At 49.4% G+C, this 12,279-nt stretch overlaps 1 non-coding gene across 1 annotated transcript; it reads left to right on the top strand.

The window, feature by feature from the left end:
• Positions 1–857: 857 nt before the first annotated feature.
• Positions 858–942, top strand: TRNAP-UGG (transfer RNA proline (anticodon UGG)). Its single transcript has one exon. It is a non-coding gene; the product is annotated as a tRNA-Pro (tRNA).
• The last annotated feature ends 11,337 nt before the right edge of the window (positions 943–12,279 follow it).

Here is a 12,279-nt window from a genome sequence, read left to right as displayed (position 1 = left end):
AGAGTGGCTGCACCTGTTTACATTCCCACCAGGGTTCCCTTTTATGTACATCCTCCCCGATAATTGTTACTTCTTGTCCTTGTGATACTTGCCTTTCTGGACACATTTGAGGTGATATCTCATTATGGTTTTGATTTGCATTTCCCCGACGATGAGTGACGTTGAGCATCTCTTCATGTGTCTGTTGGCCATCTGGATGTCTTCTTTGGAAAAATGTCTATTCAGATCCTCTGCTCATGTTTTCATCGGATCGTTTGGGCTTTTTTTTGGTGTTGAGTTGTACGAGCTTTTTAAAAATACATTTTGGATAGTCACCCCTTATCGGATATATTGTTTGTAAATACCTTCTCCCATTCACGAAGTTGACTTTTTGCTTTGTTGCGCGAAAGCTTTTTTAGTTTGCGGTGGTCTCACTTCCAACACCGTTATTTCCGACGGTGGATTCTGGTGGACTTTGATGGAAAGTCTTGTGGACATGAACTTTATCTGAGCTGTCACTTGGACTCTTCTTTATTCCTAAGCCAGTGGTGTAGAACAGAGGTTAGCAACCTTTTTCTTAAAGGGTCAGACAGAACTTTAGGCTTTAAAGCTATCTGGTCTCTGTTACAACAGCTCATTCCTGTGATTGTAGCATGGACACAGCCATAGACAACATGCAGATGAATATGTGGGCTGGGATTGTGTTCCAATAGATCTTTCTTTATAAAAACAGGTGAACTCGGCCCCCGGGCCATAGTCTGTAGGTGCCGACTGTGGACTGAGAGAATGGTTCCCGGATCTCGGGCCGGGGTCACGACCTACCGGATTCTCAAGCTTCAGGAAATCAGTTCATCTCATCACATGAAATTGAGAGGGGCGCCCGGGTGGCTCAGTCGGTTGAGCGTCTGACTTGGGCTCAGGTCATGATCTCAAGGTTCGTGGGTTCGAACCCCACGTCGGGCTCTGTGCTGATGGCCCGGAGCCTGGAGCCTGCTTCGGATTCTGGGTCTCCCTCTCTGTCTGCCCCTCCCCCGATCATGCTCTGTCTCTCTCTGATTCTCAAAAACAAATCAACATTAAAGATTAAAAAAAAAAAAAAAAGAAATTGAGATAAGGATGTGGTGAGAATCAAATAACTGAATACGTAAGTGACTTAGAATTTCTCAAAACGGAAAGTATTATCGTATGCCGCCCTTCAAGGTTTTTAAATTAGAACCCACATTGATTTTAGCACAACAAACTCAAGTCTAGGCAAGCCTGCAGACTTTGAGATCTCAAAGGAAAGAGCTCAGTGTTTTGGATGAGATCCTATTGATTTTCTGAACACAGTATATTCACTGAGTACCAATTATGCGTCAGACGTGGGGCGACAACGGAAGGTGCTGATGCCATGCCGAGCTCTGTGATAATGTTTGAGTTTGAGGGAGTACCTATTTGGGTTATCGGTGAAAAAAAAAAAAAAACCTTTCAGACAAAACAATTATTTTAATTTAGTGCTTTTGTGTTTCAAAACCAATCCACTAAGATGTGACTCTGAGGTCCTTAAGTACAATTCACATCTGAACTTGACTCCAGTTGGATTTGGTCAGTATAGTGTAACCACCAGGGTATTAATTGAAGCACGAGGAAATACCTCTGGTCAGTTTCATTACCTAATGGCACTTTGGTTTTCTAATGCATCTTACTAAAGAGCTGTTGCATATGCATAGACTAGTCCAGATTTTACAAGGAAGAGTTTATGCTGATTAAAAAACAAAAACAAAACTGGCCATATTCTCCTTAGGCTTCAAGAACTTATTTTTCCTATTAGTTTTCCCACATATGACTGTAGTTTAAAATAATGGCTGGATTTCATTGAACACTATTAGTGTTTTTTGTTGTTGTTTGTCTATAAAATTTAAAATCCTCTGCTGGTTTAATGTATATGTCTGAGTTGAATTCCCGAATATTACTGACTATAAAAGACGCATTCCCTCAAAGGTTAAATAATTTCTTTAAAATGTGGTGGTTGTGGGGTGCCCGGATGGCTCAGTGGGTTGAGCGTCCGACTTCAGCTCAGGTCATGATCTCACCATTCATGGGTTCGAGCCCTGCGTCAGGCTCTGTGCTGATGGCTCAGAGCCTGGAGCCTGCTTCCAATTCTGTGTCTCCCTCTCTCTCTCTGCCCCTCCCCTGCTCGCGCTCTGTCTCTATCTCTCAAAAATAAATATTAGCAAAAATTTTTTAAAAATAAAAAATGGTGACTTTATGCTAGGCATAACATTTTGTTTTCCTTACCCTGACTTCCTTTAAGAATTAAGTGTACCCTTTGCTAATTCAATTACTCAGTATCGACTCTAAACTTTCTGTTTAAAACCTGATTTGATGAAAAGCCATTTGAAATGTTAGTTCGTATTGTTCTCTCAGAGTGTGGGAGCACTGATATTCCATGCCTGATACATGATCTGGTTCCACAGGGTTTTATTTTTGTTTTAAAACATATTGAAAGCACAGTCTAAAATAAGAATACTTTAAACTGTAATCATATCAATTTATTAAGTACCGACTGAGTTCCATTCAAATTTATGAGGGGGAGAAAAAAGGAAAAAAAGAAATAACCAAGTCCTAACCCAATAGAAAGAAATTGTGAAAAGACCTTTTTTTTTTTTTTCAAAGTTGGCCCTTGTTCAAGCTACATATGGTCACATAATCTTTTAAAAAGCACAACTCAAGTCTCAATTTAATTATGTAATAGCATAAATGGAATTACACTGCTGATGAAGTTCAGTGCTTAAGCATCAGCACAGCAGGCTGGCTGAGTGACCCTGACTCAGTGCGCTTGGCCATTGAGGCAGCCCGGGGCACCTCCACGTCTTACCTCCCCTAAGCTAAATCGCGGTCACTGGGCTGGATGGATCCTTCACATTCATGGCCTTCCAGTTACCTTGTAAACACGATCGTAATGCAAAGTCAACGACCGCTTAACAGGACGACCTTCTGTACGCGTTCTCCTTTTTGTATTTTTTGGGTCCCAGGGATGAGCTGATGGAAGAGCCTTGGCTTTCATAGAAGACTTCTAGCTTGAACTCTGGGTAGACTGAGCAAACGTTCTACTGAGCAAGTCTGCTTGGGCTCTGTACTGCTCTCACTGTCCGCCGTGCTGGCCAGCCTCCATATTGCTAATAATCTGCGGGGAACACGAAAGGCTTTCAGTTCAGCTTTTCTCCTTTAACGGAGGAAGCAGCGAAAATATGAGTGAATACCTTTGGCTATGGGTCATACCCTTGGTGGCTTGAGCTGGGGCCTGGCTCTTCTGATGTCAGCCACGGCCTTTAGATCAACACCATCCTTTGGTGGGCACATCCACCAAGCTAGACCCCCTCCTCTCGTGGCGCTGTCCACATAGGCGTCCATCAGGGCACACATCACAGTGTCTTTGTGTTTCCCAGTAGCGTTGGAACTCTTCAAGGGATTGCGTTTTATTCTCTGTATGCTCAGCACCTAGAACAGGGTCTATTGCATATTTATAAAGGGCACTGTAACCAGAGAATTGCCTCTGCACAATGACAGATCTTGATTCTTTATATTTACTAGCTCACAGAGATTTGTTTTGTCAATGTTTTTATTTATTTTTGAGAAAGAGAGAGAGAGGAGACATGGGGGAAGAGCGGAGAGAGAGGGAGACACAGAATCCAAAGCAGGCTCCGGGCTCTGAGCTGTCAGCCCAGAGCCCGACACAGGGCTCGAACTCATGAACTGCAAGATCATGGCCTGAGCTGAAGTCTGACGCTTGATCGACTGAGCAACCCCCCCCCGCCGCCCCGTGCCCCTGGAGATTTCTTTTTTCAGATAAGAAAACAGACCCAACAAAGTTGGATAATCTACCGAGGTTCTCATTACCGCTAAGTGGCAAGACGGGATTTGGACCTAAATCTGTCTCCCAGACCCAAGCTTTTTGGATCCTACCCCGAAATAAGGAACGTAAGGTAAAAAAAAAAAAAAAAAAAAAAAAAAAAATGATAGGTTCCCACAGAAACCGTATTTGAAGTGCCGTGAGACTTGGGGAAGGAATCACCACCAGCCTGAAAAATTCCTTGGCCCGTCTGCCCTCCAGGACTCTCAAATAACATCCGAGTCCAAAAGCGTGCTCCCCTGCTCATTTTCCAGTGGGAGTCGGTCCATGGCAGTGTGCTGCACCTCTGTGCCTTTAGACCTGAGAGCCATAGGAGATTAGCCTTGAGAATTTCAGTGGAGGAGGAGGGCACCGCGGCCCGGTTAATCAGAAAGCATGCCAAGGTACTGCCAGTAAGCCCCAAATAGCTGTGCTAATGCAAGGCAGGCAATAACCCATATAGCCTCTTAGTGGTGGCTAAATCCAACCATGGCTCATGCAGCGAGCCACCTGCCAGAAAGCCACTTGTTGGTCACAGCGCCATCCCCTGCCTGCCACCATGTGTCACTCTGTCTCATCAGAACCACTCAGCTGCTCCTTAAAACTTGTGAAGCTACTCTTTGATCGCTCAAACCATTCGGCCAAAGGCGTGCTTACGGGTCATTAGCTACAACGCCAACTTGCATTGTCTATGAAAAACTAGATCTGGGGTGATATTTCTTGCCTTTGAAACTGACATGTGATGGAGGGTGATGACGGAGATGCTTTCTCACAACTTGCTAACTTGCTCCTATTAGAAAGAAGCCTTCTGGGGGTGGCTGGGTGACTCAGTTGGTTAAGTGTCCAACTCTTGATTTCGGCTCGGGTCGTGATCTCACAGTTCATATGTTCGAGCCCTGTGTCGGGCTCTGCTTTGACAGTGCAGAGCCTGCTTGGGATTCTCTGTGTCCCTCTTCTACTCGCGCTCTCTCTGTCTTTCAAAGCAAATCAATAAATTTTTTTTTAACGTTTATTTATTTTTGAGACAGAGAGAGACAGAGCATGAACGGGGGAGGGTCAGAGAGAGAGGGAGACACAGAATCTGAAACAGGCTCCAGGCTCTGAGCGGTCAGCACAGAGCCCGACGCGGGGCTTGAACTCACGGACCGCGAGATCGTGACCTGAGCCGAAGTCCGCCGCTTAACCGACTGAGCCACCCAGGCGCCCCTCAAAACAAATAAATAAACTTTAAAAAAAAAAAGCAACCTTCTGGTTCAAATAACATGGTAACTTACAGAGTCACCATTTTTTTGTGTTTCCTATTCTATTACCTTGCCTTGAAAAAAAAAAATCTGTGGGGGCGCCTGGGTGGCTCTAAACCAAAATCTGTTTTTCCTTGCACACGTTTTCCCCTAGTTCGATTGAATCACCATAATCGTTACCCATCACCGCATTATTACCCAGCATTGTTCTTTTTCTGTTCTTTTACCGTTTCTGTCCTTTTTTGGGGGAAAGATACCTAATTTCTTTTTGAAAAGCAGAGGAGTATAAATAATTGAATCATTCTTAACCCCAATACACACTGCAGATAAATGTAGCCTTTCAAAAATGATTCTTCCCTTCACCCTGCCATTCTGAAATTCCCGATGGCACATCCTTCATATGAGCAGAGAACCACTGATGCTATACCTTGCATTTGGCCTCCAGCCTAGACCTCAGACACAGAAGCTGAGTTAGGGCCTCTCTTCGGGTACTCGGGAGGATCAATGTTATTGCCACTGGCAGCTCCCCAGCCCCTCCCACAGCCTCCTTCCAACAGGTTACAGGATCAAGATACTCTGATGCTTGTTATCACTTATTATGGTTGACATACAACCATCCCAGAATAACATCTATTTTAACGTCTGAATTATTTTTTTCTAAAATTAATGGGCAAGATCCTAAAACTCTCCTTATTACAAAAGACAATGTGATTAATCACAAATAAAACCCCTCTGAGCATAAACGAATAAGGTTTGAGCCACTTCGAGTTATTTTTCCTGTCTGATAAAACCATTATCACATTTACAGCTTTTACAATGCTGAACCACATTCCTTTGATCATCTTATAAAATTAATTGATCTTGCTTATCTATTGTTCTATTTTAAATCATTTAATTGAGGATATTAAGAGAAGTAATGGTAACAACTGAGGCGTTTATTAGGCACTGATGTTCAAACCTGCAGTGTGATGTTCATCATCTGAATTTCTCTATCACCAAATTCTATTCTTGTGGGAATTTACATATAGAACACCTCCAGCCACAAATAATTTGCTGTTGCCTGACGTTCTGAAGGACAGACGTACGCTGTGGCAAATCACTGCGGCTATACTTAATTTTAATTATTCTTTTAAATCAGATAGATACCCTGCAGTGAAATTCTTATAATTAAATAGAACTTAAAAGTTTCTAAAAGCCTTAATTTCAACTTCAAATCTAAATGCAAATGAATGCAGGAAAGAGTCTCCCTCCCCCACCCTCCCTCGCCAAAATTATGAAGGAATTGTCTGAAAGCTTAGGTTGATCGGGAAACCTATATTGTGGCTCCAAAGAGGCCCTTCAGCCCCCGAGGCCATTCCCTTCTGCACTGCCTGGCCAGGGTCACCTGCCGGAGAGTCTGGAAGCCCCAGTTTCCCCAAATGACAGGTGGATGCATTCAGAGAAGTGGTCCCAGGGAACAGGATGGTGGAATTGACGGGCAGGACGGGGACAGGGAGGGAGCCCGTTAAAGGTACGTTAACGAACCAGTCAAACTGGGGCTTGAGCCTGCTGGAGAGCACTGGGAGTCAGTGTCGAATGCGGTGGGTCTCAGAGTTATCCCATCTGATGGGCGAGGGAGCTGAGGTACTTATCCTTCACTCCAATCAGTCATTAACAGGGCTCGCTTCCAAAGAGGGTCAACTCCCCGGCACGGAAGTCCTTGAGTGTGAGCCCCGTGGGTGCCTCAGCCCGAGAAAGACCCCAGGGAGAGGGCCCCAGCTACTAAGGATCCCTGAGGGACCTAAAGAAATAAGGGACCAGGGGCACTATCTCCGGGGTAGGAAACATCTTTACCATAGGGAAGTTGCTGCTCAGCAAAGTCAAGGAACTTTCCCAAGGCAGCACAGCAAGAAACAATGTAGTCCGAATGCACCCCGTCTCCAGAGCTTGGGCCCTTAACCGGGAAACCTGCCAGATGCGGTACCAATGCCGACCTCCTCGCTCGTGTTCCCGGTGCGCCTCCCAGCTAGGGCGCTCCCGTGTCGTCCTGGCGACTCAGGACCCAGCTTCCTGGCTCCCCTGAAGCTCCTCCAGAATCGGGACCACTCCCACCTCAAGCCTTCACCGAATTCCTGCACCGCCTTCCATCTGATCTCTGCGATCGGACAGGAAACCCCAGTGTCATCTCCGGTCACTGACCCAGGGGGGTACAGTCCCAAGGGCAGGAAAAAGCATTTGGCAGACAAAACCACAACCTGCCAGACCAAGTTCTCATCCAAAAAGAAGCAAAGTGGCATTAAACATTTTTTAACGTTGATTTAGTTTTGAGAGACAGAGGGTCAGCAGGGGAGGGGCAGGGAGAGAGGGAGACACAGAATTCGAAGCAGGCTCCAGGCTCCCAGCTGTCAGCCCAGAGCCCGACGCGGGGCTCGAACTCACGAACCGCGAGGTCGTGACCTGAGCCGAAGTCGGACAGTTAACCGACTGAGCCACCCGGGTGCCCCTAAACGTATTTTAAGAATATGTTCAAGTCAAAGTTTCAGAAGGCATTGGTTTCTGGCGGGGGGGGGGGGGGGGAAGAGCTTCTTTGCCTTTAAAAACTGCTCTGGAAGATGATGACAATGGCTGTGACCTCAAGGTGCCCCAAGAATGATTTGCCCTCAACTTATACGCCATAGATCCCTATTGAAGTTTTCAAACTTGCTCGTGTTGATTTGAAATTTTAATGTCCTCTGTACCTAATATCATCTTACTGTTTTCCTAATCCCCCCAAAAAGGTTTGCCTCTTTACAAACGATCATGGTTCTTAAGGATACATTTTCCTGGACCGTCTCCCCCTCAAAGTTCATGCAAAGTTCTCTCGGTAGGACACCGTAGGTCTCCGTGATGTGCACTCAAAAGTCTTCAGGGGCAGATAGGTTATGAGAGCAAGTGAGGTGACCCAGGTAAGGTCGAGGACAAATTGGAGGTCACAGCACGGTGGTGCCTTCCATTGTTGAGGGACACCCGGAAACGCATCGTGTGAAAATCTCCCAGATGCTCAATATTGCCAAGTGACTTCATTACATTTTCATGGTAATGCAGGCTCAATCCATACACGCGTGTGAGCTGCGGGGACCGAGCCCAGGGGCCACCAGAACACGGAATGTGGCTCGCAGGCCGTTTGTGGTCGTGTTCTTTCGGCCCGTGAACGCGTCACAGATCAACGGGGACAAGAGTTTCAAGTCTTGAAATCTACACGTGAAACCAACGCTGTGGCCGCAAAGGGTTCCTACACTTCTTTTGCGGCGTTCTGGTTTCCCTTCCCCAAACCGTAGGCACCTAAAGCAGACTTGTGCCCGCCAACTGAGTGGCTCTTTCATCCACTGGAGATGGGTGGGCACCTGCCGTGTGCCAGGCACTCTCTAGACACGGGGGAAACAACGGTAAACAGCCAGACCAAACTTCTCTGCCTTCGTGGCACTTCCTTGGTCGGGACGATGATACCCACCACACCTGGGTGACTAGGAGCCGGGGCAGGTGATGGACTAAACGCATCGAAAGGACCGATGTCCCCTGGTGCTGAGCTCGGTGTGGCCGGGCTCTGCCTGCTGCCCAGCCCGCCTTCGCCTTCCCCTTCCCCTTCGAAACCGGGAGCCTCACCGTCATTTCTGGAGCCTCACGTTTGCCTTCAAGTAGCTGTAACCCAAGCCAGATTGAACACAAGCCCCAGCACCTTCCCGGCTTCGTCTCTGCCCGCCCCGCGGAGCCGCGCGCGGCAACTGTGATTGTTTCACTGAAAACCATTTAGCAGACGAAATATCTCCCCGCAAAGAGCGCTCGTCCCTTGACCTGTCCTTTCAGGCTGAAGTCAGCGGGAGATGCGCACGGGGCGCGTGTGTTATTTGACAAGCGTTACATCTCCTACAACAGCAGAGACACAACCTTAAAGCTCATTGCCTGGTGCCATTTTGAACCCGGGGTGCCGGCGAGATGGCATTAGGGGGTAATAAGAAAGCTGATAGCTCAGAGTGGAGACGCGGGGTGGGGGGGGGGGGGGTGCACAGACAGCAAAACAGCAGAGCAGTGCTTTGCTGTGATTTTGATCATAACCCGAACAGGGGACTCAGACACTCATTTTGATCCAGACGCGCACGGACGGCACACGAGTTCCGGGCTGCGCTGCGGCTGTAAGAGCCAGGGCATCTCGGTGACACGCAGCAAACCAGAAGGAGTCCCTCTGCCCAGCCCCCCTTCCCATCGTTGCAGAACTAACACAAACTCACGGACACGCGCAGTAGAAGCGGTCAAGGGGTAGTGTTCTTGCCGGAAGGAATTCGATGAAGTGGGGGCGGAGGCAGGCCTGCTTTCCTCACGGAAAACGCTGGAAGGGGCCATAGTACTGGAGGAGGGTCAGGATATCAGAGTGCAAGTTTTAGCTCCGCCCAAGCCGCGCAAGTGGAAGGCACTCTGGCTTGGTTGGTGCCGGGGCGGGGGTGGGGGGGTAGGGGGGGTGGGTAGGGGGGGTTGTCTCCTCCAGCTGCCATTGGCTGCCCAGGCGTCACCCCTGCTGTGGAATACAGAGCCTTAGTAAACAGCTCCACTGGAGGCCCATTTTACAGGCCAGGAGGCAGAGGCCCAAGGAAGTGAAGTGCTTCCCCTAAAGTCACACATCAAGCATCTCCTCAGTGCCAAGCAGTGCCCTACGTGCTGAATCCGGAGGGGACGAGGCCCTGGACCTAGTGAGGAAGCATACGGCATCACTGCTACATGGAGTAGAGACCCAGCAGGGTGAGGGGAAGCCCACGGGTGCGGGAGATGAGCTTCACGATGCCGAGAGCAGATCCAGAGCCCTCCGAGTATATACGTTCCTGGGGTTTAGGGCATCCCAGTTAGAAGTTTTTTCAGTTGTGAGTGACAGGGAATACAACTCAAACTGCTTAACAAGTTAATAATTTTTAAGCGTGTTCTCATAGTTAAAACTTGAAGAGTTCCTCCACCTTCAGGCCTGGCTTGATCCAGTGGCTCAAACAATGTCATGAAGATTCAGCTTCTCATCACCTCTTATTAACATTTCCATCCGCCTTGGCTTCACTTGCAGGTAGATTTTCTCCATGTGACGGGTCCCCAGCCAGCCCAGATTCATTCTTCATAGCTCTATGTTTGACAGAAAGAGAAAGCTTCCTTTCCCCAAGCAGCTTAAACAAAATCCCCAGGCCTGACTCTCATTGGCCCAAATGCGGTAACATGCGTATCTCTGAACCAATCACCTTGGCCAGAGACATGAGGTTATCTGATTGGCCAACTCAAAACACAGTCTGGGAGTGGAGTCCACACTACCCAAACCACGTTGGCTGAGACTATGGGAAGGGCAGTTACCCAGGAGGACGATCCAGACGGTTGTCCTGGGGCTGACCCAGTTAAGAAACAAAGATATCCCTCAGAGCGGGCTGGCCTTTGACGACAAAGCTAAGACCCTCCACCTCTATTTCCAGGCTTTGCAAGTACTGAGTTGCATAAAATCATAATCGCCCCGGACGCCTCGGCCACGTACCATTTCCTGCCCCGCGAGGCGGCTCTTCCCCCCTCTCTGGATCATAGTCTGGATCGCTTGCCTTTCTCCCCCTTGCAGACGCCGGACGGCAGGAGGCGGATTAAGGGGTCAAGAACAAGCCCCGGGCCCCGGCCCAGGGGGGGGAGGCCCTCACTTGCTGCCTGGGGCGCCGGGTTTCCTTGCGGAACCGCAAGCCCTTCAACTACAGCTCCTGTCGGGTGTTCAGTGAGAACGGCTCCAGGACGGCTCTTGTCCTCAGTTTCTCCTGTTGGAGAGAAAGGAGCAGGCGGGGCGGCCGCGGGAGAAACGCCGTGTGGGTTCACACTGGAGAGTGTCCAGTTTCCCACCAAGTTCGAAATAAACAGCGCTTGGGCACGAGGCTCCACCAGCTTCAGAGGTGGGTCTTCTGATGGATTCATCCTGCTCAGCACAAAGACGCGCACTGTTCTTGGGTTCTGCAGATGACGGGCTGTTCTCAGGCACGAGTCTGAACACGCACCCCCGGGGCTTGGAAAATCTGCTTCCCCCCCGGGGCCGGCGGCTCCCTCATGACCGGCCTCATGGGTCTGTGAGAAGTCTGGCCGGGCCTGGACGACGGGGAATTTGAGCGTGAGGGTGACTAACTGGCTTCTGGGGGGCTGGGGCCGGCAGAGGGATCGGGGATCTGGGGTCTTTCAGGGGTCCCAGGGCGCAGGCCTGGACGGCGGGGAGCGGGGGGCAGAGGCCAGGGGGGGGACAAGCAGAAGAGAGGCGTATTGGCCCCTTAGCCCCCAAGGGAGGAGGGTGGGCAGTGTTCCCTAGGTAGTTCAAACCACACACACACACACACACACACACACACACAAAATAAAAAAAGGTGACCTATCTAGATGGACTTCTTGGCCGCTCCATGGACAAACTTCCCCATGGTACCGTAACAGCAAAAATATTTGCCTCTGGGGGTGTCTACCTCTGGGAGCATCTCTGCTCTTCTGCGAGCTGCCGACTCCTAATTTTACCAGCAGATTGCAGGGGGGAGGGGTCCTGAGTCCAGGGATGAATGCTGCTTGACTCTTTACCTCCCTCCTACTCCTGGAGCTTAAACTGGGAGTCGGCGTTACCCACGCTCCCGCAATCCGCAGGGTCGCTCGGCCCCGGTTTGCAGCGAGAGGGATGGGTCGATATTGGCTCAGCCAGTTTTGGGGGAAGGGCACCCTCTGTGCTGGGAGCTGGGAGGTGTTCACAGTCAGAGGTCCCCAAAGAGCTCTTGTCGAATGGCTATGAGAACCTCCGGCCTCCTACTCGTGCCATTGTGCAGACAGTGGAGGTGGTGGTGGGGGGACGGTTTCCAAGGAGGGGGCCCGAGTCGGGAGGGAGGAAGCAGTGGCAGAAAGGACTTGAACTGGACCTTGAGCCCCTTGACACAGGATGACGATACATGCTCCCACAGCGTTCACTCCCCGCCCGGAACCGGTCCAAGTGTTTGCATCCGTGAAATCACTTCGTCTTGCCGAGTCTACGACGCAAGCATAGCTGTTATCCCAGATAAGGGAAACTGAGGCCCCGAGACAAGGCCAGGACAAGCGGGAGGCCCTGGAGGATCTCCCTACATTCTACACCCTAGCAACTTCCCTCACTCTGGTCCTCGTCTGGCACTGAGAGGTCAAGTGACTGGCTGAAGGTCACACGGCTGGCAA

The sequence above is a fragment of the Puma concolor genome, chromosome E2 (assembly GCF_028749965.1).
Source record: "Puma concolor isolate L17-30 chromosome E2, mPumCon1.1.hap2, whole genome shotgun sequence".
Lineage (NCBI taxonomy): Eukaryota > Metazoa > Chordata > Mammalia > Carnivora > Felidae > Puma > Puma concolor.
Note: the sequence above shows the minus strand (reverse complement) of the source record. Positions and strands in the feature narration are given on the sequence as shown.